Source organism: Cervus elaphus, chromosome 22, assembly GCF_910594005.1.
Source record: "Cervus elaphus chromosome 22, mCerEla1.1, whole genome shotgun sequence".
NCBI classification, from domain to species: domain Eukaryota; kingdom Metazoa; phylum Chordata; class Mammalia; order Artiodactyla; family Cervidae; genus Cervus; species Cervus elaphus.
In genome coordinates this window covers 39,369,522-39,395,518 of record NC_057836.1, presented here as the reverse complement: position 1 = coordinate 39,395,518, position 25,997 = coordinate 39,369,522, and positions in this window count along the sequence as shown.

The following is a 25,997-nucleotide window of genomic DNA, read 5'->3' as shown; positions in this document are numbered from 1 at the left end:
GTCTTAATTCTCATGTTCCTTCCATTCCTTGTAGTTGGAATATGTACCTTTCTTTTGGTCTCTTTTCCTAGAAACAAATGCACTATGTTTATTATGGAAAATGTCACAAATACCTCATTTATGGTCCTTTGCATTGTGTTTGAGTTTCATCACAATTTATTTGGTTAAAATAAGCTATAATTTTTTAGACAATTTTGTCAAATAAGCTACAAAAAAGTTCAGCCAATGTTTGATTCCCCAGTTTCAAAACTGGGCTCCTTTCCCAGTCTTTCTTGTCCTTAGAAATCCAGACTTATCTCAGTGACATATTTTTGCTTAATTTTCCAACTTTCTACTTGGCAGATGCATGTGCAATTTAAAGAAATATCATCTTAAATATTTTAAATCCAACTTGGGGAGAAAGGTGGGCAAATAGTGTTATGAACAGTAGAATTTGAAGTTAAAGAAACATTGGTGAATATTATTGTTTTCAAAATTAACCACATGGAATGTGGGTATTTTGTCATGGTCTTGAATATTTTAAAAATAAAGAAAAGCATAGATCTGTTCCTCCCCAATCGGGAAGGTGCCCTGTCAAGTGTAGACATGGTGCCCTATAGCTCACAGTCATGCTGTACAGTCTCCACTTCCTTCACCCCTCCTGTCTCAGGGTAACACCTGAGGGTAACACCTTATAGCTCAGATAAGATGAACTCTCAGAGCTGGAGTATCTTTGCAATCACCTAGCCTCACTGAGCCCTGAGCTTCATCAGGCACCTGAAACAGGAAGAACCAGGAGTTGATTCCCAGTCTGCTGACCCTTGACCCGGACGTTTTCCTCCACTGCTCATGGGACTCCTCTGTAGCTTATGAATGACTCCAAGGAGGGGGCTGACAGCACCACAGAGTCTGCGAGACACTCCCTTTCAGTTGCCCGCCCACATGTCTAGTCTGATTTCCTGCCATTCCTCCCTCCTCATAGTACACTCAAGAAATACAGAATGGCTTCTAAAAACACTTTTGCGTTCTAAGTCTCCCTTTCTTTGTACTTTCTGGAGCTTCTGCCTTAAATGTTCCTGGTGGAATTTGAAAAGTGCCAAGAGAACTCTCCAGCTTAAACACTGAGCACCTGAAACAGCCATTAATTAATTCTCTTTATACTTAACTTTTATTTTTTTTATTATTATTTTATTTATTTTTAAAATTTTAATTGGAGGCTAATTACTTTACAATATTGTGGGTTTGCCATACATTCAGATGAATCAGCCATGGGTGTACATGTGTTCTCCATCCTGACCCTCCCTCCCACCTCCCTCCCCATCCCATCCCTCAGGGTCATCCCAGTGCACCAGCCCTGAGCACCCTGTCTCATGCATTGAACCTGGACTGGTGATTTGTTTCACATATGATATTGTATTTTGCTTCTCTTTGTCCTCCCCACCCCCCATCCCCACATCCGCAGGCCCATAACTCATCTTGTTGCTGAGAAGGACTTAAATTTTTGCTTGTACCTTCATGTGATTGGCTTTTCCAACTGCTTTGTTGCTGAAGAGGACTAGTGCCTGGTGGCTGGGGTGCTCAAAGGGGGCAGAAAGCAAGAAACAGGGACTGCAGAAGGCCATCTCTCTGATTAGGGTTTTGCACAGACCCAGCCCTGACTCTCCCATAAAAATATCATGTTTCTGCCATATTTCTGCATAGAAATATCATATGTCTCTGACTGCATCAGAGGTACAACGTGTGAATGTTGTGGTGTGCCGAGTTCTCACAATGTGGACTTTCCTCTGTTAAATTCAGCACACTGATCTAATCTATTCATTCCTTCAGTGAGAATTTTAAAATGAGAGAGATGGTTAAAAACCAGTAGAAGAGAATTCAATGAAATGGTAACATGGATGGACTCAGAGAGTGTCATATTGAGAGACGTCAGACAGAGGAGAAATATCATATGACATCCCTTATATCTGGAATCTAAAAAGAAGTGATACAAATGAACTTACTTACAAAACAGAAAGAGGCTCACAGACTTAGAAAATGAACTCATGGTTGCTGGAGGGGGACATGATAGTTAAGGACCCTGGAAAGATCATGTACACATTGCTATATTTAAAATGGATAGCCAACAAAAACCTATTGTATAGCAAATGGAACTCTGATCAATGTTATATGCCAGCCTAGATGGGACAGGGGTTTAGGGGAGAATGGATACATGAGGGTGGGTGGCCAAGTCCCTTCGCTGTTCACCTCATACTATCACAACATTGTTAATCAGCTATACCCCAAAACAAAATGTTTTTGGTGTTAAAATAATAAAAGTTAAATTTTAAAAAAAGAATTCAATGGAAATTCATTTGTATTTCATGATTGTGTCTTTCAAAAACTAGATGCTCTGGTTATCTATTGCTGACTAGCAGACCACAAAATCAGTGGCTCACAAAGACATTTACTTTGCTCAGAAATCTGTGAGATGGGCAGTTCCATGGGATGAGCTCGTCTCTGCTCCACTGGGTGTTAGCCAGGCAGCTGGAAGGCTGGGCTTGAATTACCCAAAGGCTCCTTCCTCATGTGTCAGCAGCTGATATCGACCATCAGCTGAGACCTCAGCTGGAGCTGTCGCTTGTGTCACCTACGGGTGGCCCCTTTCTGTGGCCTGTGCTTCCTCACACAATGTGGCTGGATTCCAAGGTGAGCATTCTGAGGCAGGGAGTCAGGCAGAAGCATGTCTCTTTTATGATCTAGCCTGAGAAATTATACAGAATCATTTCTGCTACATTCCATGCATCCTGGCTGCCACAAAGCCCTGCTCAAATTCAAGACGAAACATGTGGGACAAGAAATATTGCCATGGTCGTTTTTAGAAATTACAATCTGCTACCCTGAAGCATAAAGAAATTTTAATTGACTTGTTATTCCTGGTTTTCTTGTTCTTTCCAGCCAAACTCTTTTTCAGGGTGGGTTTTGTGGTGGCCCAGAATGTTTTTTACATGCCTAAGTGATTACTATATTTGGTTTCTTTTTTAATGAGACCTGCCCTCCGTCACCAACATCTATTTGTCCAGAGAGAAAAACCTTTGTGCATGGAACAATTAGATCCATGTGGAGCTAAGGTTTTTATTACAGCAGCTTTAAGAATAACCTCACAAACTTTTATACAAGATTAAATTCAGGCCCATCCACTTTAGTTTTTAATGTTTTGTACAATTAAAAGATTTCCAGGAAATTCGAAATATTGATTTGAGTACATATAGGTTCTAGCAGCAACAGCTTAACACAAAGTCTTTGACCAAACATCTATGTTTTCTGAAATGTAATTAAAGTAGTTGTCTAGAAACATGTTGATCTGCATAAAATCCTTAATTGTTTTTAATTGAGGAGCTTAGTTTTAATGAAACTTCTCTTCTTTAAAAATTAAAGGTAAGAAAGTCTCATAAGACTTTAAACCTTAGGTTTAAAGTCTTTAACAGTATACAGGTATTAATGATTAGATAATTGCCATTATTGATAATGACCATAATCAATGCCAATTGACTATTGTGATAGATTAAATATGACTTCAATGAATATTCATGATCATTCTGGACAGCTTTGACTTCAACTGATATCTATAGACTACCTACCCTAAAGTAGGTGCTTAGTGTTAGAATCTGAGCAACAAAAGTAAATGTCATTCCTTGTGTTTCTAAGGAATCTAGTCATTGTCAGTGTGTAAGTAGAACACTATATAAGCTGTAATATCCCTTAAAATGTTATTATATTAATTTTCCTTTTATTAATTGAAACATTCTTTTGATATAACAAAAAATAGCAAAGTTTTACTGAGTCCTTATATATGTCAGATATGCCATGCATTTTATATTTATTGCCTCATACAATACTCAGTTTAAGTCATCTTTTTCAGCATGGCTTCTAGAATTAGAGATTTCAGATTTGAATTCCCACTTAAACACTAGTTGTGATAGCTTCAAACTTCATTGTGCTGAATGTAAAATATTAATATTCAACAATATCTGGAATACAATTTAATAGATTTTGGATATTTATCATTACTTTTGTCATTGTCAGGCTATCAGATAGGTAATACAAAAGAGAAAAGTATAGTTTTGAATAGTGAAGTAACTTGCCCAGTCACACAGCTCTTAAACAGCAGAGTTTGGAGTGTTAACTGGTATTTAATGACAGATTTCTTACATTCTACAGTACATTTCTGTCTAATAGTGAAAAATGATAAAACTTTAAAAAATTATTTTATTTATTTTAATTGGAGAATAATAACTTTACAATATTGTAATAGTTTTTGCCATATGTCAACATGAATCAGCCACAGGTATACATATGTCCCCCCATCCTGAACCCCACCTCCCACCTCCCTCTCCACCCTGTCCCTCTAGGTTGTCCCAGAGCACTGGCTTTGGGCACCCTGCTTCATGCATCAAACTTGCACTGGTCACCTATTTTACATATGGCAATATACTTGTTGCAGTTCTATTCTCTCAAATCATCATCCCATCCTCATCTTCTCCCCCAGAGTCCAAAAGGCTGTGCTTTACATCTTTGTCTCCTCTGCTGCCCTGCATGTAGGATCATCGTTGCCATCATTCTAAATTCCATACATATGCGTTAATATACAGTATTTGTCTTTCTCATTCTGACTGACTTTACTCTGTATAATAGGCTCCAGTTTCATCCACCTTATTAGAACTGCTTCAAATGAGTTCCTTTTTATAGTTGAGTAGTAGTATATGTGTAGCACAACTTCCTTATCATTCATCTGTTGATGGACACCTAGGTTGCTTCTATGTCCTAGCTACTGTAAACAGTGCTGCAATGAACATTGGGGTACATATGTCTCTTTCAATTCTGGTTTCCTTGGGGTGTATGCCAAGCAGTGGGATTGCTGGGTCATATGGCAGTTCTACTTCCAGTTTTTTAGGGAATCTCCACACTGTTCTCCATAGTGGCTGTACTAGTTTGCATTCCCACCAACAGTGCAAGAGTGTTCCCTTTTCTCCACACCCTTTCCAATATTTATTGTTTGTAGACTTTTTGATGACAGCCATTCTGACCCATGTGAGATGATATCTCATTATGTTTTTTATTTGCATTTCTCTAATAATGTGTGGTGTTGAGCATCTTTTCATATGTTTATTTGCTATCTGTATGTCTTATGTCTTCTTTAGAGAAATGTCTCTTTAGTTCTTTTGTCCATTTTTTATTGTGTTGTTTGTTTTTCTGGTATTGAGTTGCATGAGCTGCTTGTATATTTTGGAGATTAATTCTTTGCCAGTTGTTTCATTTGCTATTATTTTATCCCATTCTGAAGGCTGTCTTTTTTTTTTTTTTTTGAAGGCTGTCTTTTTACCTTGCTTATAATTTCCTTAATTGTGCAAAAGATTTTAAGTTTAATTAGGTGACATTTGTTTATTTTTGTCTTTGCTTCCATTACTCTGGGAGGTGGGTCATAGAAGATCTTACTGTGATTTATGTTAAAGAGTGTTCTGCCTATGTTTTCCCCTAAGAGTCTTATAGTTTCTGGCCTTACATTTAGATCTTTAATCCATTTTGAGTTTATTTTTGTGTATGGTATTAGACAGTGTTCTAGTTTCATTCTTTTACACTTGGTTGACCAGTTTTACCAGCATCACTTGTTGAAGAGAATGTCTTTTCTCCATTGTATTTTTTTCCTCCTTTGTCAAAGGTAAGGTGTCCATATGTGTGTGGATTTATCTCTGGACTTTCTATTTTGTTCCGTTGATTTATATGTCTGTCTTTGTGCCAGTATCATACTGTCTTGATGACTGTAGCTTTGTAACATAGTCTGAAGTCAGGCAGGTTGATTCCTCCAGTTTCATTCTTCTTGCTCAAGATTGCTTTAACTATTCAAGGTTTTTTTTGTGTTCCCATACAAATTGTGAAATTATTTGTTCCAGTTCTGTGAATAATACTTTTGGTAGCTTGATAGGGATTGTGTTGAATCTATAGACTGCTTTAGGTAGTATACTCATTTTCACTCTATTGATTCTTCCAATCCACAAGCATGATGTGTTTCTCCAACTATTTGTGTCATTCTTGATTTCTTTCATCAGTGAGAAACAATAAAATTTAGAGAAATATTTCAGTTTTTTAAATTCAGTTAAGTGATCAAAACTTGATACCTCCTAGTATGTTGCCATCAAAATCCTAGTGGTCTAGTTTTGTGTAACAAAGATTTGAAAGTGAACAATCTCAGCTTTCTCATATAGAGTTTCCAGATCCAGGAAAATGATTTGTGATGGGGGAGAAAGAAAAAGCAGGAGACTTTGTGGCTTGTATTGTTCTTTCTGAAACTTTTGATCTCTTATTCTTTCCCTAAGAATAAAATATATTTAAGCTCCTTTTCTGTCTTTTAAGAAACTCATGTTAGAATGGGTCAAATGTTTAAAATATCTTAGGATTAGTGAAACAGAAATAACTGATGGGAACTCTCAAAATAAAGTCATAGAATGTGATCAGCTATTTATTCACATGACAAATTAAGGGTGATTTATTCATTTTATGGCTCACGAGCAAATTCCTAAGCTACTTTAGGAAAACATGAATGAGAAGAATGTGGAAAAATAGACTGGAAGGAGAAAAGCTGAATTCATATCTCAAGATAGAACTGCTCAGAAATAACATAGAATATGGTAGTGGAAATTAAATAATGTTGTTAGGGAAAGAGAGGAAAAATTAAAAATAGCCCTAAACTTACAAAAAGATGCTGTCTGACTGCTCAGTCTCCTAGCCTGCATTCATATAAGATATGAAAAAATTTGAAAAGAGTGGCCTCTGTTATTTTCAGCTTTGAGTAAAATCTTCAAATCATGTTACTCAATTTAAAAAGAAAACTTTTATCAAATAAGAATCTCTTCTAAAATGATTCTGCGGTATTTATTCCTTGGAATTTCAAAACCAGGGATGTTGCTATTAAAGTCACACTATTTTTGATATCTAATATGTGAGATCCCATCTAATGAAATATCTATGGATATGAACTTCTGATTCTCAAAGTTGCAGTGATTCTAGAGAAGAGCGATGGTTAATTCAGATTAAATAATGTTGTTCATTTAACGTGATGAGAAATTTTACTTAGCAATGTTGTAAGAAGAACACTGAACTTTTGAAATTGTTATGCCTTAACATGCCATTGACTGGTTAGCAACCTTCGGTAAGTCAGTCATTTTCTCATCTGTAAAACAAGAGCCTTGGGCTTACTCAGTGATTCCTAAATACTGGTTAGGCCCATGAAAGAGTTTTCAGGAGCATGAGACCAAATAAGACAAAAAAAGAAGAAAAAGTAGGACAGATGTTTACTAGATTGGAGTGGTAATCATTTCATAATGTATGCAAATGTCAAATCACTATACAGTACACCTAAAGCTAACATAATATTGTACATCACCTATATTTCCACTTTTTAAATTGGTAGAAATAATTTTTGCCTGGGATTTCTGGCCAAGGTAGGGCACTTATTGTCTCATAGTGTCCTGTCTTGCCAGGGTGCCCCTTCCTGATCCTTTGGCTGGAGAGGGTAGATTTTGGTGGACATTTTGTGTCTGTACTGTTAGTATTTCTGAGTTGCTGGTTTCTCCATTTCTAAAGTGGGATACAAAAGGCAAGGAAAGAGCCCAGGAAATTATTACCAGCCATTCCCTGGGTCTTGAAGTCCCTAGACAGTCTACCTTCTTCTTAACATCTTTCAGAGTCTTACTTGTTTTATTTATAAAGCTTAGGAATTTTAGTTGTACTTAACAAGCAGAATAGGGAAAAGCGTGTGCATTCCATTTTCCCAGAAGTGGAAGTCAGTTGTTTACATTTGATATGAAATTAGTTAAAAGACCCATCCTTCTCCTTGCACTGTTTATTTACTCAGTCACTCCAGTGCTGATTGAGAGCAGCCACTTAACACCTGTCAGTATAGGAAGTCTTTGTGCTGGGAGGAACAGCCCCAGGAATGGGGGAGGCCATGCTCTGGCCTCTTTCTGCCCAAGCGTCTTGATGTCTCTGGCTCTGTCGCTAGCTGCCATAGTGACTCGGCCAGGCTTCCCCAGACTCAACTGAAACTAATAGGATTATAGTAGGGCAAGGAAAGTAAATATTAAATATTTACTTATAGTACATAGCTAAGCTTGTGAATAATGCATGAAAGAATTTTCCAGGGGGAAAATGTTCTAAGGGTTTTTTTTTCTCTGTAACATGCCATTTAAAAAACTTCCTATTAGAAAATAATCTCCAACTTACCAAAACATTGCAAAAATGAGAATAATAAAAGGAAACTCATATTGTCTTATCCAGATTCACCTCTAACTAATGCTTAACACTTTGTTCTACTTTCTTTATTATTTGTATTCTCTCACTTTCTGCGCGCGCATGCGCGTGCACACACACACTAATTTAACAAGACACCTGTGCTCCAATTTTGTCAGTTGATCCAATAATGTCCCTCTGGTACAGGGTCCAAGATAACATTAAGTATTGCACATATTTGTAGAGTCTCTTTAGTGTCCTTTAATCTGGGAAATGTTCCTGTGATTTTTTTTTAAACAATAAGATGGTAAAACTGTATCTGTCTCATGTTATTAATGTTATTTATAGGTACTCTCAGCACATTGTGAACTTATTAACATGCATAAGGGTAGGATTTCAGTAATCTGTGGAAGAAAGAGTCTCTTTTAGCAGCAGGTAATTAAATCGAAAAGTGAAGCCACAGCAAAATCATGAAAACCATAATATGTCTGACCCAAAACTAGAAAGTTGTTTATGTAAGTTAGAATGGAAATCGATGTTCTTTTATTGCTTAAAAGCTTCTGGAGATAATTAATGAAAGTGTCTTTGTATGATTTATACAGAAGCTAAGTGTTCACAAACTTCTAAGATGACAGATTTTAAAACTTAGCTAGAAAATTTGTTTTATTCTAACTTGAACTGTCAAACGTTGCTAATTTGCTTGTTATGATAAATCCCTTTTTTGATATGTACTGTAAATGTATAAGCCAGAGAAGCACAGTATTCTTATTTATTCTAAGTGCTTAATTCTGAACAGCCTGTTGACACAATAATGTTCAACATTAGAGGCACCATTAGCCTGCAAAGCAATGATCACCTCCATGTGCCAGAGACAAGCTTCATTCCCTGAGACTGCAGTGGTGTTTCTTGAAATGCTTTGACAATGCATTTTATATCCATATTCTTAATACGGAGCAAAACCAAACATTTGCAACCAGAGTTTATTTATGGTTCTCTCGTGTCAGTGGCTTTCACTGGCTCTTTTGTGCTCCGGACAAAGATCTCTGGCCAGAGCCCAAAGTTTTCCTCGCAATCAGAACCAGCTGAAGTCTGGTTTCATCTCCCAAGGGGCTAGAAAAGCACACTGTTTCTTATTCACTCGAATTTCCATTTTCAAGAAGAGGCCCTGCTCCTACAGATGGAGAGAGTACTTCTGTCAATACCTTGGGCTTATTAGGTCTGGATTAAATCAGACATTGAAATATCTTTCCTATTGGAGAAGCATCTTAATCTCTGTTATTTATGCTTGGGTTTTAAGCCATGTGACTCCCATAAAGATATTTTCAAAACTGAGTAGTGATTATTTTATTTTAATTACAGTTTCTTTAAACCATATCTCCCATATCTCATCTCAGTGGTTTTGAAAAAGTTATCTCAGATTTACTCTCTACATACTTCTCTAGGTTATGTATTGTGTTGGGGCAGGCTCTGGAAGTGAGACTGCCATGATTTCATCCTACTATCAGTGGGCATTTAATTCTGATTCATTGACTACACTAAAGCCTTGACTGTGTGGATCACAACATACTGTGGAAAATTCTGAAAGAAATGGGAATACTGGACCACCTTATCTGCCTCCTGCGAAACCTGTATGCAGGTCAAGAAGCAACAGTTAGAAAAACGGACATAGAACAACAGACTGGTTCAAAATTGAGAAAGGAGTATGTCAAGGCTGTATAATGTCACCCTGCTTATTTACCTTATATGCAGAGTACATCATGAGAAATGCTGAGCTGGATGAATCACAACTTGAATCAAGATTGCCAGGAGAAATATCAATAACCTCAGATATGCAGATGACACCACCCTTATGGCAGAAAGTGAAGAGGAACTAAAGGGCCTCTTGATGAAGGTGGAAAAAAAAAAAAAGCCTGGCTTAAAACTCAACATTCAAAAAACTAAGATCATGGCATCTGGTCCCATCACTTCATGATAAAAACATGTGGAAACAATGGAAACAGAGACAGACTTGATTTTCTTGAGCTCCAAAATCACTGCACATGGTGACTGCAGCCATGAAATTACAAGATGCTTGCTTCTTGGAAGAAAAGCTATGACAAACCTAGAAAGCATATTAGAAAGCAGAGACATTACTTTGCCATCAAAGGGCCATATAGTGAAAGCCATGGCTTTTCCAGTGGTCATGTATGGAGTGAAAGTTGGACCATAAAGAAGGCTGAGTGCCAACGAATTGATGCTTTTGAACTTTGGTGTTGGAGAAGACTCTTGAGAGTCCCTTGGACTGCAAGGAGATCAAACCTGTCAATCCTAAAGGGAATCAGCCCTGAATATTCATTGAAAGGACTGATGCTGAAGCTGAAACTCCAATACTTTGGACGCCTGATGTGAAGAGCTGACTCATTAGAAAAGACTCTGATGCTGGGAAAGATTGAAGGCAGGAGGAGAAGGGGATGACAGAGAATAAGATGGTTGGATGGCATCACTGACTCAATGGACATGAGTTTGAGCAAGCTCCAGGAGACGGTGAAGGTCAGGAAAGCCTGGCATGCTGCAGTCCATGGGGTTGCAAACAGTCAGGCACAACTGAGAAACTGAACAACAACAACAGTTACTGGAAAAACTATAGACCCCTCTAAGTTTCCTCATCTGCAAGCAGATAATAGTTACAACTTCATGGGAGGTTAGGAGTAGTACTTTTAAATTAGAAGTGAAGTGAAGTGAAAGTAGGTCAGTCGTGTCTGACTCTTTGCGATCCCATGGACTATACAGTCCATGGAATTCTCCAGGCCAGAATACTAGAGTGGGTAGCCTTTCCCTTCTCCAGGGGATCTTCCCAACCCAGGGATCAAACCCAGGTCTCCTGCATTGCAGGCAGATTCTTTACCAGCTGAGTCACAAGGGAAGCTCAGGATGCATTTAAAGCCATTGTACCTCAAACCCAAGCACAATGTCCCCATCCTGGGCCTTAGATTCAGAGACTCCACCCTGGCCTTCCTGTAGCTGAGCTTTCTTACAATGTGAGGAATCTGGGAAGAGTGGAGAGGAGGTAAGGAAGTGATCTCTCCCTGCCAGTCTCCAGTTCATGCTACTCCTTCTGGAACTCCAGATCCCTGCCCAAATGTCCGACACCTCCTTGCAGGGCCTTGCTGCCTTCTCTTCTGCATTCATCCTCCTGAAGGCTCACCCCTACTGTTGGCAGCACAGCTCCTCCTGAGAGGAGCCAAAACATGGCAGTTAGCAAGGTTGTGGGGGATGGTGGATGGGGGAGGTTTGGCCTGATGATGTGGGTGTTCAAGTGTCACATAGTGAGTGGAGGAGAAAGAGGTGAGATGGAGGCTGCCTTTTCCTGGGCCCCTGTGATCCACAGAATGTCAGGGAGTCTGAGCCTTATAGCCCCCCGGGTTGTTATGAGGGTTATGTTATGTCCCCCTACTTGACAAATAGGAGAACAGTCTTATTTTAAGGGTTTAGCTTGATTAACAGTTTTTTTTTTAATATACAAACATAGAGCATATGTCTGCTATTTGTACTCTCACCCTGCACCCTACAAATGTGGGGCATGAGTACATGCTGAGTCAGTGACTGACTCTCGGTGAAAACTCAGTAAAAACCAGCCACCACCATCAGCATCAGCACCGTCATCTTCTACCACGTGTGGCATATAGTTATTTCTCTGAGATGGGTGGAAACCAGCTCCTTCCCTCATCCTTGCATTATCAGATGCCCATTTAGTTTCTTCCAAGAGGCAGTAAATGACTGCTGAGACTCCAGGGATGGACAGAAGGCAGTGGGAAGCAGTGTCATAGTGGCTGGAGTGAGCAGATCACCCAGGATGGCTCACCCAGCCCTTTGCTCTGGGTTCTGTTCAGTCACTATGGTCCTGTAGGTCCCTACTGAGCATGGTTCTCATATTTCAACACCGGTTTCCTAAGACTGTGCCTTAACCAAGGTCATTCAGTAAACAGTTATGCTGACATTCAGTACTTCAGCTTCCTCTTAACTTCTGCTTAATTTTTTCTTTCTTCCTTAAATGTGGGTGCTTTTAAAAGAAACTTAAATGTGGTTCTGTCCCGGGGCAGGCTGCTGCCTGAACAAAAGTACCCACAGTCTAACAGCAGCATTGCCATGGGGACTGAATCTTTGTCAGGCAGCAGTTTATTTAAAGGATAAAGGGTTGGGGTTCAAGTCCTCCACAGAAGATACCAGTAACCCCAAAATATCTCACTGATATCCCAACATTGCATCTAGGATGGCTCTGTACTAGAAGCAATCTTACAGAATACCCTGGCATAATCCTTTGTGTGGGAGAACATACAAAATTTCAGATCCCAGCCATTTTCAAATGATCTTTGCACAAAAGAAATCCTACTGTCTGATGCATTTTCAGGAGAAACAGATATAAGGTCTGTCTCCTCAGCCTTGTGAGTGATGTGCCTCCAATTGTAAGAACCACCGGGACGGGAACACAGCACTTAGGGATTATCAAGCCAGGTAATGCTAATGACAGAGACCATTTACAGGGGTGCTGCCTGCGTGCCAGCCTTGAGATCAATGATGTACACAAAGCGTTTAATCAATGAAGGCAATTAATGGTCCAAATTGACAAAGCTAGTAAAACAAGACACCAAGATTTGAACCCACATCTGATTTAAAAGCTAAAAAGATGTTAACCCTCACCCCTTTACACTTGGGAGAAGGGCATTTTCCAACCAAATCTACGCCTGATATAAATAAAAGATTTTATCTTCCCTCCTGGCTGCTCTCTTTACTACCTCAGTCTGCTGTGTACCAGCTGTGTGTCCTCAAGACAAATAACTCCATCTCTCTGTGTTCAGTTTTTGATAAGAAATTTGGGAGTGATAGTACATAGTTCACAGGGTCAAAAGATTAAAAATAGATAATATATTAAAGAACTTGGTATGTTGCATAGTATAGCTGTCTCTAGCCTCAGAACTACAGTCTTATTAAATCAACTACTTACTCAAAGCCATTTTAATTTTTACCTCATTTGCCAAGAAAATTATCCAAGACTTATAAGTGGGCGAATAAAGTTTGCTGACTGCCCTTTCAGTGGAGTGCTGGTATCTTGTCCAGTGGGCCCTCCAGGGATCTTCTGACTCTAGAGCTGTGGACAACTTTGACCATTTGGATTGCTTAGACCATTTCACAATATTGCATGGAAAGAAGTTACAGAAAACTCAACATCTTTGTAATCTAAACATCTTTGTCATCAAAAATGGCAAAAGATTTTGTCTTATGACTTCTTCCCTATGGAAATGATACCCTCAAAATATTTTATTTTTCTGTCCTATCTGATACTAACCACTTTTGCCTCTACTAGCAAATATATTTCATCCCTGATTTATGTGTGTGTGTGTTTGTGTGTGTTCATGGAATTCTCCTTTGAAGTAGTTTTAGCTTCTCCTAGTACCTTCATTAATTATTGAGCTAAATAAAATATTTGAAATGTGCAAAGCTCCCAAACAACAAAATTCAGCCAAATGAATACCTCTGATCAAAAGATTTTAAAATTTTTAGATTTTAAATATTTTTAAATCTCACCATTTTCTAAAACCCATGAAAGGGCCCCAAGATTGGCTTAAGGCAAATAGAACTGGTAACCTTACTGTTAGTACAGTAAATCCCAAACATATGAACTTTCAAGTTGCAAACTTTCTAAGATGCAAACGTGCATTCATTCCATCAATGTCAAGCGTGAATGAAATTGTAGCTTGTCTTCCATCCCCTATTGCTGATGATCCTTCAGCTCTACCATCTCTCACCTCCTCTCTCTCCTCCAGTCAGTAACTCTTCTTACCTGTTCACTCAGTGCCAACTTCTGTATACCAGATTTCATTTCAAGGTACTGAACTGTAAGATTTAAAATGTTTTCTTTATCATTTGTGTTTGTTTTTTGGGGCTTCCCTCATAGCTCAGTTGGTAAAGAATCCGCCTGCAATGCAGGAGACCCCAGGTTGATTCCTGGGTCAGGAAGATCTGCTGGAGAAGGGATAGGCTACCCACTCCAGTATGCTTGGGCTTCCCTTATGGCTCAGCTGGTAGAGAATCCTCCTGCAATTCGGGAGACCTGGGTTCGTTTGTCTTTTATATATTATTTGTGTGAAAAGGTGTTATTATAAACCTATTATAGTATGGTACCATAGCCGATTGTGTTAGCTGGGTACTGAGGCTAACTTTGTTAGACTTACAGACATATTGAAGTTATGAACATGCTCTCAGAACAGATCTTGTTCATATGTATGGAACTTACAGTATTTTTTCCTTTCTTTCTGTGCTCTACTCCTTCCTGCCAACTAAAAATTGACACTTGCCAACTGCCTCTACAAAATTAAATCACACACTATTGTAGCTGCTGACCTTCAATACCCGCTGAAAGGAGTTCAGGGTGGAGATTAGGAATGAGGCACTCTGTGCTCTGGAAAACACTGGCAGAACAAGTCTTTAGATAGTTCGATATTTTCAGCAGAAGATTTTATGAACCTAATTCTTACCTCCCCTTATTTAGAAAAGCACTAAAATCATTAATGGTGACACTGCTCCTTATGACTAGCAGCAAGCTCCTGCCAAAATTTGTGTTTGACTGCATGTACCCCCTTCATCAAAATCATATATAATACTGACTGCTCCCCCTACCTCTTCCAAGCAGTGTCTCAGAGCTATCTGAAATGCTTTCTCCCCCAGGGTTATAGTCCCCATTTTGCCCCAAATAAAATTTAACTCACAATCCTCAGGTTTTCCTTTTTTCCTTTTTTTCCAGTGGACATTCTCATGTTGCCCTTCCTCTCACAGGAGGTGCCTGGTATTTTCTGGGACTGAAGAACACCCCATTCACTGCAGTGACCCAGCCCCCACCTCAAACCCACCAGGTGTCCCTCCTGGATTCTCACTTTATAGCAATTTGTGTCCTCCCTCATCAGCAGCCTCACCTATCCCACAGAGTAAGACCTACCAGTTCTGATCCTCAGTTCCACAGATCCTTCATACCTGAGAAGTAATAAGGAAAAACTCTCCATTCATTGAGCTTACTAGGTGCCAGGCACTCCGCTATGTGCTAGAGACAGAAGAGTGAGTAAGATAAGAGTTCGTAGCCCTAGGAAGCTTCCTGCCTATGGAGGGATGTAACAAACCAGAGATTTGGCTAGTCTCTAGGGACTGACTGTGGTGGGGACAGGAAGTGTGGCAACAAAGGGACCAGCTTCATGGAGGTGACATTGGGACCTGAAGACAATGGGAGATGTGGAAGAGGGCATCCTAGGAAGTACAGATTCTAGGGCTTGGTCCCCAGGAAAGGGCCAAGGGGGTCCTTGAAGCTGAAGCACCTCCAAATGACCTGAAGACCTCTCTTGTGTTGTCTTCAAGAGCTCAGACTTAACACCTAAGTAAGGACTTAGCACATTAATAGGCTTCCCCAATGGCTCAACTGGTAAAGAATCTGCCTGCAATGTAAAAGACTCAGAAGACGCAGCTTCAATCCCTGGGTTGGGAAGACCCCCTGGAGAAGGAAATGGCAACCCACTCCAATATTCTGCCTGGAGAATCTCATGGGTGGAGGAGCCTGGAGGGCTACAGTCCATAAGGTCTCAAAGAGTCGGACACGATTGAGCATGCACACATCAACACATAAATGGGTTAAGGACTTAATGTATATTTTATCATTTAATCCTCACAACAACTTCTGATGTAGAAACTATTTTTCTTCACCCATCTTACAAATTAGTATCTCTAAGACTGAGGTACAGAGAAGTCAAGTTACTCATTCAGTCTCACAGTTAGTAAGTGAGAAAACCCATGGTCAAATTCCAGCCATCTGGCTCCAGGACTGTGTACTAGATGGGTGGATGTATCTAATACAATGTCTCAAATATACTGAGCATTCAGTTAATTAGATCTGAACAATTCAAGCACAAACCTAGCATTTCTATACAGCCCAAAGACCTCAGCAGCTCAATACCAAGACTACCTATGCTAGTCAATGAAAATATATCTTAATAAAAATATATATTATTAACAAAATACCATGCTGTCACACCTGGACTAAAATAAATTCACAATAAACCTTCACATAATAAAATACAAAAAAGAAAAAAGAGAGAGAGAGAGAGATTAGAGTCCCTCAACAGATGGCCTCAGCCTGGAAGAGCAGAGAGAAAAAACCTGTAGACTCCTATTTTTGTTCTCATGTTTCAGTGTCCATTCTGATGAAATATTCCACAAGAAATGAGATGAAAATGGAACACTTCATTCTGTGTGACCCGAGAAAAGCCTGGAGGAGGGGATTCCTTCACTTAGGGAGAGCTTTAGATCCCTCTTCTGCTAGGAGGAAACTCCAGTGGTATTTGGGTGACTGTACTTCTGTGCTTGACTAGAGAGCATTTTGCTCTTGCTACTAGGTAAGGCAGCTTCCAAAGTGGCATAGTGGTAAAGAATACACCTGCTAATGCAGGATACACAAGAGAAGTGGGTTCGATCCCTGGGTCAGGAAGATCCTCTGGAGTAGGAAATGGCTAGCCGCTCCAGTATTCTTGCCTGGGAAATTCCATGGGCAAAGGAGTCTGATGGACTATAGTCCATGGGGTCTCAAAAGAGTTAGACACCAACAAGCACACACACACATAGTAGATAAGGCTTCGAAATCAAAATGAGGTTCAGATCCTAATCTCTCATTTTCTGGTTGTTGATCTCATTGAGTAAGTCATTAAACCACTCTGAGAAAAATCTCCCTTTCCTCATCTGCAACACAAGGGGTGATCATACCCACCTTTATGAAGGTGCTTGGCACAGTGCCTAGCACATGGGAAATCATAATATGCCACCTTTCAGGTAAAACCTTATCAACAGTCTACAACACAATCTGTGCTGTGGTTTGCAAAGTTATGTCCAAACACCCATACAGAGCCATTTTTTACATTTGCTAGTTTGGAAATATGAGGTGGTAAGTCAGACTTTATTTTTTTGGGCTCCAAAATCACTGCAGATGGTGACTACAGCCATGAAATTAAAAGATGCTTACTCCTTGGAAGGAAAATTATGACCAACCTAGATAGCATATTAAAAAGCAGAGACATTACTTTTCCAACAAAGGTCCGTCTGGTCAAGGCTATGGTTTTTCCAGTCATCATATATGGATGTGAGAGTTAGACTATAAAGAAAGCTGAGCGCCGAAAAATTGATGCTTTTGAACTGTGGTGTTGGAGAAGACTCTTGAGAGTCCCTTGGACTGCAAGGAGATCCAACCAGTCCATCCTGCAGGAGATCAGTCCTGGGTGTTCATTGGAAGGACTGATGCTGAAGCTGAAACTCCAATACTTTGGCCACCTCATGCGAAGAGTTGACTCATTGGAAAAGACCCTGATGCTGGGAGGGATTGGGGGCAGGAGGAGAAGGGGACGACAGAGGATGAGATGGCTGGATGGCATCACCGACTCGATGGACATGAGTTTGAGTAAACTCTGGGAGTTTGTGATGGACAGGGAGGCTTGGCGTGCTGCGATTCATGGGGTCGCAAAGAGTCGGACATGACTGAGCAACTGAACTGAACTGAACTGAAGTTGAAAATCTCTATGTCTATGTGGATGGCAGATTCTAATATACTGAGAAATTTAGTGATACTGAAAACTTCATCTCTTACACCACTCAGGTGTTTTATATCCCGTTCAAAACTAGTCGCCTCCATGTCCTTTTCCTGTGTGTCTCAGCCCAGTGCACTCGTGGTCCATGGCAGAGAGGAGTCCGTTCACAGCTCTGACTGTCTGACACTCGTGCCCCAGGTCATTTCACTAATGATGTAAAGGGATTCAATGGGACTGCTGCAGGACTTGTGCAGTTTCTCTTTTTCTTTCAGTTTTATTGAGATAATTGACATATAGTAGTATATAAGTTTGAAGTACAATATAATGATTTAACTTATGTACATCATGAAATGATTACTGCAGTAAGTTGGTGAACATCATCTCATATGGGTATAAAATTAAAGAAATATAAAATGTTTTTCTTGTGAGGAGAAACGCTAATAATTTTCATACATAACATATAGCAGTTTTAATCATATTTATCATGCTAAACATATTACATAACATCCCTAGTATTTATTTATCTTAAAACTGGGAGTTTGTACCTTTTGACTGCTTTCTTCTAGTTCCCTCTCACCTCACCCCTTCCCTTTGACAAATCTAGTCTCTTCCTATGTGTTTGCTTTTTTGTTTGCTTTTGAAATATAATTGACTTATAACACTATAATAGTTTCTGTTACTTCCTCTTATACAACATAGTGGTTCCATATTTCTGCACATTTCAAAATGATCACCATGAAAATCTATTTACCATCTGTCACCATACAAAGACATCACATATTGACTATATTGACTATAATCCCCACGCCATGTATTTTACACACCCATGACTAGTTTATTTTGCAACTGGAAGGTTGCACCACTTAATCTCCCTCATCTATTTCTCTCCTTCCCCTCTACTCCCTCCTCACTGGCAGTCACCAGTTTGTTCTCTGCATCCATGACTCTGTTTCTGTTTGGTTAATTTATTTATTCTGTTTTTTAGATTCAACATATAAGTGAAATAATTCAGTATTTGTCTGACTTATTCTACTTAACATAATATCCTAAAGGTCCATTCAGGTTATTATAAATTGTAAAGTTTCATTCTTTTCTGTGGCTGGCTATATTCCATTATATATATTCTATATATTTTTCACATCTTCTTTATCTGTAAATCTATTGATGAGCCCTTAGGTTACTCCTGGACTTTCCTGGTAGCTCAGTGGTAAAGAATCCACCTGCAATGTAGAAGATGTGGATTTGATCCCTGGGTCAGGAAGATCCCCTGGAGAAGGAAATGGCAATCTATTCCAGTATTCTTGCCTGGAAATTCCATGGAGAGAGGAGCTTGGTGGGCTACAGTCTATGGGGCCACCAAAGAGTTGGATATGACTTAGTGACCAAACAACAATAACAGGTTATTTCCATATCTGGCTATTGTAAATAATACTACAATGCACATAAGGATCCATGTATCTTTTTTCTTTTTATAGAAATATAGTTGATTTATGATGTTGTGATAATTACCTCTGTACAGCAAAGTGACTCAGTGATACATACACACACACACATATATACATTCTTTTTCATATTCTTTTCCATTATGGTTTATCATAGGATAGTAACTGTAATTCCCTGTGCTATACAATCAGATCTTGTGGTTTTACGTATCTTTTGTTTTCATTTTCTTTGGATAAATACCACAAATGGAATTGCTGCAACTAACACACACACACACACACAATGTTACTATTCTTAATTTTTTGAGGAATCTCCATCTTGTTTTCCATAGTGGCTACACCAATTTACTTTCCCACCAAGTGTGCACAAGTGTTCCCTTTCCCCCATATCCTTATCAACACTTGTTATTTTTGACTTCTTGAAAATAACCATTCTGAGAGTTGTGAGGTGATTTTAATTTGCATTTCCATGATGATTAGTTATGTTATTTTATGTGCATGTTGGTCATCTCTATGCCTTCTTTAGAAAAATGTTTATTTAGGTCCTTGGCCCTTTCTTAATTGGGTTATTTGTTTATTTGATCAGGTTGCATGAGTTCTTTGAATTTTGTGGATATTAACCCCGTATTGGATAAATTATTTACAAATATATCTAAAGGTACAGCTGAATCCAGGTGAAATCCCTGACTAAGTGAGCAAGGAAGACAGGAGGAGGAGTTGAGGGTGTTCACAGGTGAAGTCCAACATCTCAATACAGGGTAAAAGGTTTGCTGAGAGCAAGAAAATGAGGTAATTAAGGCCCAAGAGAAAAGCAATACATATTTAGATAGTTGATTTGGAGAATTCAAAATATAGCTAGTGGAAAGTGCAGAAATAGCTGACCAGCATGTATGCACATGTGATAAGTTGCTTCAGTCATGTCCAACTCCTTGCAACCCTATAGACTGTAGCCCAACAAGCTCCTCTGCCCATGGGATTCTCCAAGCAAGAATACTGGAGTGGGTTGCCACTCCCTCCTCCAGGAGATCTTTCCGACCCAGGGATCGAACCCACATCTCTTATATCTCCTGCATCCGGGGGGGGGGGGGGAGGGGGGGTCTTTATCATTAGCGCCACCTGGGGAGCCCAGCTGACTAGCATTGATGTCTAAAATGAAATGTGAAACCATGGGGTTTTTGAGTGTCATGCTCTTCAAGTATATAGTTTCTACCAATACTGTTTGACCACTGAGGAGAAAGCAGAAAGTTGGACTGATTCAGAGCTGGGGACAGATCAGGCTTGTGCTACAGAAAATCAGGTTGAGTTTTCTACTTATGCCACAGTGTGTGATTTCAGTGTTTACATAGCCATCCCAGATGAAGCTATCTAGCTGTATTAGCAAGAAGTGTGTGATTGTGTGAAAAGGAAAAAACTCAAACTGATTAAGATAATAGGAGGAATTTTTTTAAGTAACGTGATTCAAGGATTGCAACATATCTCACTGGATTGTTATGGGGATTAAATAAATTAGTCCTATAAAGTACATCAAATATCTTCTGGCTTCCTAGGTGGTTCAGCTGGTAAAGAATCTGCCTGCAATATGGGACACCTGGGTTTGATCCCTGGGTTGCGAAGATCCCCTAGAGAAGGGAACGGCTACCCACTCCAGTATTCTGGCCTGGAGAATTCCATGGATTGTATAGTCCATGGGATCACAAAGAGTTAGACTTGACTGAGTGATTTTCACTCAACCTTATATTCATCATGTAGCACATAATAGCTGCTCAATAAAGAATCTGTTTCATCAAAAATTTCTTTGTGAAACCATATCTTTGCATCTCTCTTTTCTGTTGACTGTGTTGTTAGCCTTTTCCTTGTTCATATCTAGTAGGAAGTTACCTGCCTCTAGTTTCTCTCCCAGGATGGAAAACTATCTAAATGTCTCAGAATTCATTGGTCTGATTTGGGTCTATACTAACTTCTTTGGCAAAGGAAATGTCATTTGCTTATTAACACAATCTGCCTTTACTAGGATAATCACTGTGATTGAAGAAACAGATTTTCAACCTGGATAGAAAAAGAAGAGCTTACCCTGAGTTTGAGAGGGGGTCCATTTTCTAATCTAGATTACACGATTTAAAAAAATTTTTTTATTAATTTATTTCAATTGGAAGCTAATTACTTTAAAATATTGTGGTGATTTTTGCCATACATTGACATGAATCAGCCATGGGTGTACATGTGTTCCCCATCCTGAACCCCCCTCCCACTTCCCTCCTTTTCTCATCCCTCTGGGTCATCCCAGTGCACTGGCTTTGAGTGCTCTGTTTCATGCATCAAACTTGGACTGTGATCTATTTCAGATATGGTAATATACATGTTTCAGTGCTATTCTCTCAAATCATCCCACCCTCAGCTTCTCCCACAGAGTCCAAAAGTCTGTTCTTTACATCTGTGTCTTTTGCTGTCTTGCACATAGGGTCTTTCTAAATTCCATATATATGCATTAATATATTGTATTGGTGTTTTCCTTTCTGACTTATTTCACTCTGTATAATAGGCTCCAGTTTCATCCACCTCACTAGAATTGACTCAAATGTGTTCTCTTTAATAGCTGAGTAAGATTCAATTGTGTATACATACCAAAACTTTCTTATCCATTCATCTGCTGACGGACATCTAGGTTGCTTCCATATCTTAGCTATTGTAAAAGTGCTGCAATGAACATTGGGGTACATGTGTCTCTTTCAATTCTGGTTTCCTTGGTGTGTATGTCCAGCAGTGGGATTGTTGGGTCATATGGCAGTTCTATTTCCAGTTTTTAAAGGAATCTCTACACTGTTCTCCATAGTGGCTATACTAGTTTGCATTCCCACCAACAGTGTAAGAGGGTTCCCTTTTTTCCACACCCTCTCCAGCATTTATTTTTTGTAGACTTTTTGATGTCAGCCATTCTGACCAGGGTGAGATGGTACCTCATTGTGGTTTTGACTTGCCTTTCTCTGAAAATAAGTGATGTTTAGCATATTTTCAGGTGTTTATTAGCCATCTGTGTGTCTTCTTTGGAGAAATGTCTGTTTAGTTCTTTGGCACCATTTTTTGATTCAGTCATTTATTTTTTTTGGTATTGAGCTACTTGAGCTCCTTGTATATTTTGGAGATTAATTCTTTGTCAGTTGTTTCACTTGCTATAATTTTCTCCCATTCTGAAAGCTGTCTTTTCACCTCACTTGTAGTTTCCTTCATTGTGCAAAAGCTTTTCAGTTTAATTAGGTCCCATTTGTTTAGTTTTGCTTTTATTTCCATTACTCTGGGAGGTGGGTCATAGAGGATCTTGCTGTGATTTATGTCAGTGAGTGTTCTGTCTATGTTTTCTTCTAGGAGTTTTATAGTTTCTGGTTTTACATTTAGACCTTTAATCCATTTTGAGTTTATTTTTGTGTATGATGTTAGAAAGTGTTCTAGTTTCATTCTTTTACAGGTGGTTGGCCAGTTTTAACAAGCACCACTTGTTAAAGAGATTGTCTTTCCTCCATTGTATATTTTTTCCTTCTTTGTAAAAGATAAGGTATCCATAGGTGTGTGGACTCATCTTTGGGTTTTCTATTTTGTTCCATTGATCTATATTTCTGTCTTTGTGCCAGTACCATACTGTCTTGATGACTGTAGCTTTGTAGTATAGGCTGAAGTCAGGCAGGTTGATTCCTCCAGTTTCATTCTTCTTTCTCAAGATTGCTTTAGCTGTTCAAGGTTTTTTGGGTTTCCATACAAATTGTGAAATTATTTGTTCTAGTTCTGTGAAAAATACCGTTGGTAGCTTGATAGGGATTGTGTTGAATCTATAGATTGCTTTGGGTAGTATACTCATCTTCACTATGTTGACTCCTCTAATCAATGAACATGGTATATTTCTCCGTCTATTTGTGTCATCTTTGATTTCTTTCTACATGTTTATTATACCTCAGGGGGCAGGGGGGTTTTTGCTAGAGAGACAAACATGAAATTTACTGTGATCCCTGAAATATATTTTTTTAAAGTACAGTTAGCTTAATTAGGATGGAACAGTAACCATTCTCCTAGGCCTCCAAGGACTCATTTTATTGTTGCAAGATAGAGACAGGATTGTTCTAAACATACACCTGGTCTTGCTGCATAATTACTGTCAAGAAAACTTGTATTAGTTTCCTGTGGCTGCCATAACAAATAATCCCAAATTTGGTGGGTTAGATTTATGTCCTCACAGATCTTTAGTCTAAAAATTCAAAATCAGTATCACTAGGCTGAATGAAAGTATCAGCAGGGTTACACTCTCTCTGGAGTCTCAAAAGAAAAATCTGCTTCTTGCCTCTTTCAAATTCTGGTGACTGCAGGCATTCCTTGGCTAGTGACTATATCACTTCAGTCTTCAAGGTCTACATCTTCAAATTTCCCTCTACTCTGTACTCACATCACCTTCTCCTCCGTGTTACATCAAATCTCCCTCTTATACAACTACCTGGGTTGCATTTAACCACCTTACTTGCCCCACCCTACCCCAGTTATTCAAGATAGTCTTCCTTGCCTCAAGACCTTTAACTTAATTACATCTGCAAAGATTTTGCCACATGAAGTAATGTTTACAAGGATGGGGGATGGGGACCTGATAAATTTTGGGGCCATTATTCAGCCTATTACAACTACATTTAGCTCAATTACTTTAAAATAATTATCTTCAGTGTGGCAGAATACCTTATATAACTAGTAACCCAGTATATCAGGACAACTTTGGAAGGGCATTTCATGGTTACTATATTTCCTTAATTATAAGATAACATCAGTTGAAAATAGCTTCTGAGAGGAAAAAATAGTAACTACATTAAATGTTTGCATTCATTTTGATCTCAGAAATATTATAGTGTGGGGAAATTGTGTGTTTTAGAATCGAGGCTTTGTGGTAATTTATCTTGGTAATATCACCAGGAAGTTACATTGTTTAAAACTAAATGTTTCATGGGTAATTTATTGAGATATTTGCAAAGAATTATCAAAGGTGAGTGGTAATGTTTCCTTGAAAATTTCTCAGAGTAAAATCATCATGGCTATAAGTGAAGCATAGAAACCACTCCTTTGTTGGGAATATCAGAACTATTGCTAAAGGTAAATTCAGACTTTTCCTTGAGCTGCTTCTGCTCTCATCTCTTTTTCTATATTTCCCTTTTGTTAATGATTCTGTCAGCCACCTTGATTTTTTCCCCACCAAATCATGTGAGGCTATAAGTGAATGAAGGAAACAAGAGAGGAACAAACCGTTGACTGAGGATAAAATGTTGATCTCTGAGGAATCATTTATCACCAAGTGGTGTTACTTCAGCTTCCTGAATATCTCCTGAATCCCTCTCCCAACACTCCCTGTGGGAAGAGGATAATCATCACCCAAAGATGCTGACATCTTGATCCCCAGTATTTGAATGTATTATGTTTCATGGCAAAGGGAGATTAACGCTGAAGATGGCATTAAGGTTGCTTATCAGCTGGCCTTAAAAATAGATTCACCTGAATTTTCCAGACTTCCTCAATGGCTCAAGTGGTAAAGAATCCTCCTGCAATGCAAAAGACACAGTAGACGCGGGTTCAATCCTTGGGTTGGGAAGATCCCCTGCATGAGGAAATGGCAACCCACTCCAGTATTCTTTGCCTAGAAAATCCCATGGACAGAGGAGCCTGGTGGGCTACAGTCCAAGAGGTCACAAAGAGTCAGACACGACTGAGCATGCACTCACACTTCACTTTCCAGGCAAACCCAGTGTAATCACAAGAGCCCATAAGTGGGAAGAGGGAGAGAGAAGATTCAGAACCAGAGAGATGACATAATGGGAAAGAGTTGACCAGCCACTGCTGGCGTTGAAGATGGAGGAAGGGGGCCATGCCACAAGGAATGTGTCAACCTCTAGATGCTAGCTAAGGCAAGGAAACGGATTCTTCTCTCAAGTCTCCAGAAAAGAACACAGCCCTGCTGATAGCTTGATTACAGCCCTAGGGGACATATTTTGAACTCCAGGTCTCCAGAAATGTAAGATCATACATTCATGTGGTTTTAAGTCACTAAGGTTGCAGTAATTCTTTACAGCAACACTGCTGTAGTTCTGGACTTTCTCTCTCATTAAGTTACAGAAACAAACCCTGATGTTACTTCTAATCTTGCCTCCTTCTGATCCATTTCCACTCTACACTCAGAGCTGTCTTTCTAAAATGTTTACAGTTGGTCTCACTCATCTGTTCATCACCTTCCACTGACTCTCCATTGCTCTTAAAATAAAGCCCAAGGTCTCAAATGTGACCACAAGGCTCCTCCAGAACCGCTGCACTTCCAGATTGTCCTTTAGAGCCAGCCAGCCTGAATTCCTCAGTCTCTCAAACCCCCAATACTCTCTTCTCCCTGGATTTCCTGTCCAGAGAATGCTCCGCCCTCCCTAGGTTCTCCTCCTTCTCCAGAGGCCAATTTCTACCTAAAATTTCAGCTCAGTTGTCCCTGCCTCCTGAAAGGCTTCCTCAGTCCTCACATCTAGTTAGATGTCCCTCTCTTTGCTCCCACAAGGCTCTGGTTATCCTTCCTCTAAGGTCCTTGAGGGCAGGGAACCAGACTATCTCCAGCACCTAGCACAGTGCTTGGCACATAGCAGACTCTGAAAAAAATATTGTGGCTCAGTTGGTAAAGAATCCACCCACAATACAGGAGACCTGGGTTCAATCCCTGGATTGGGAAGAG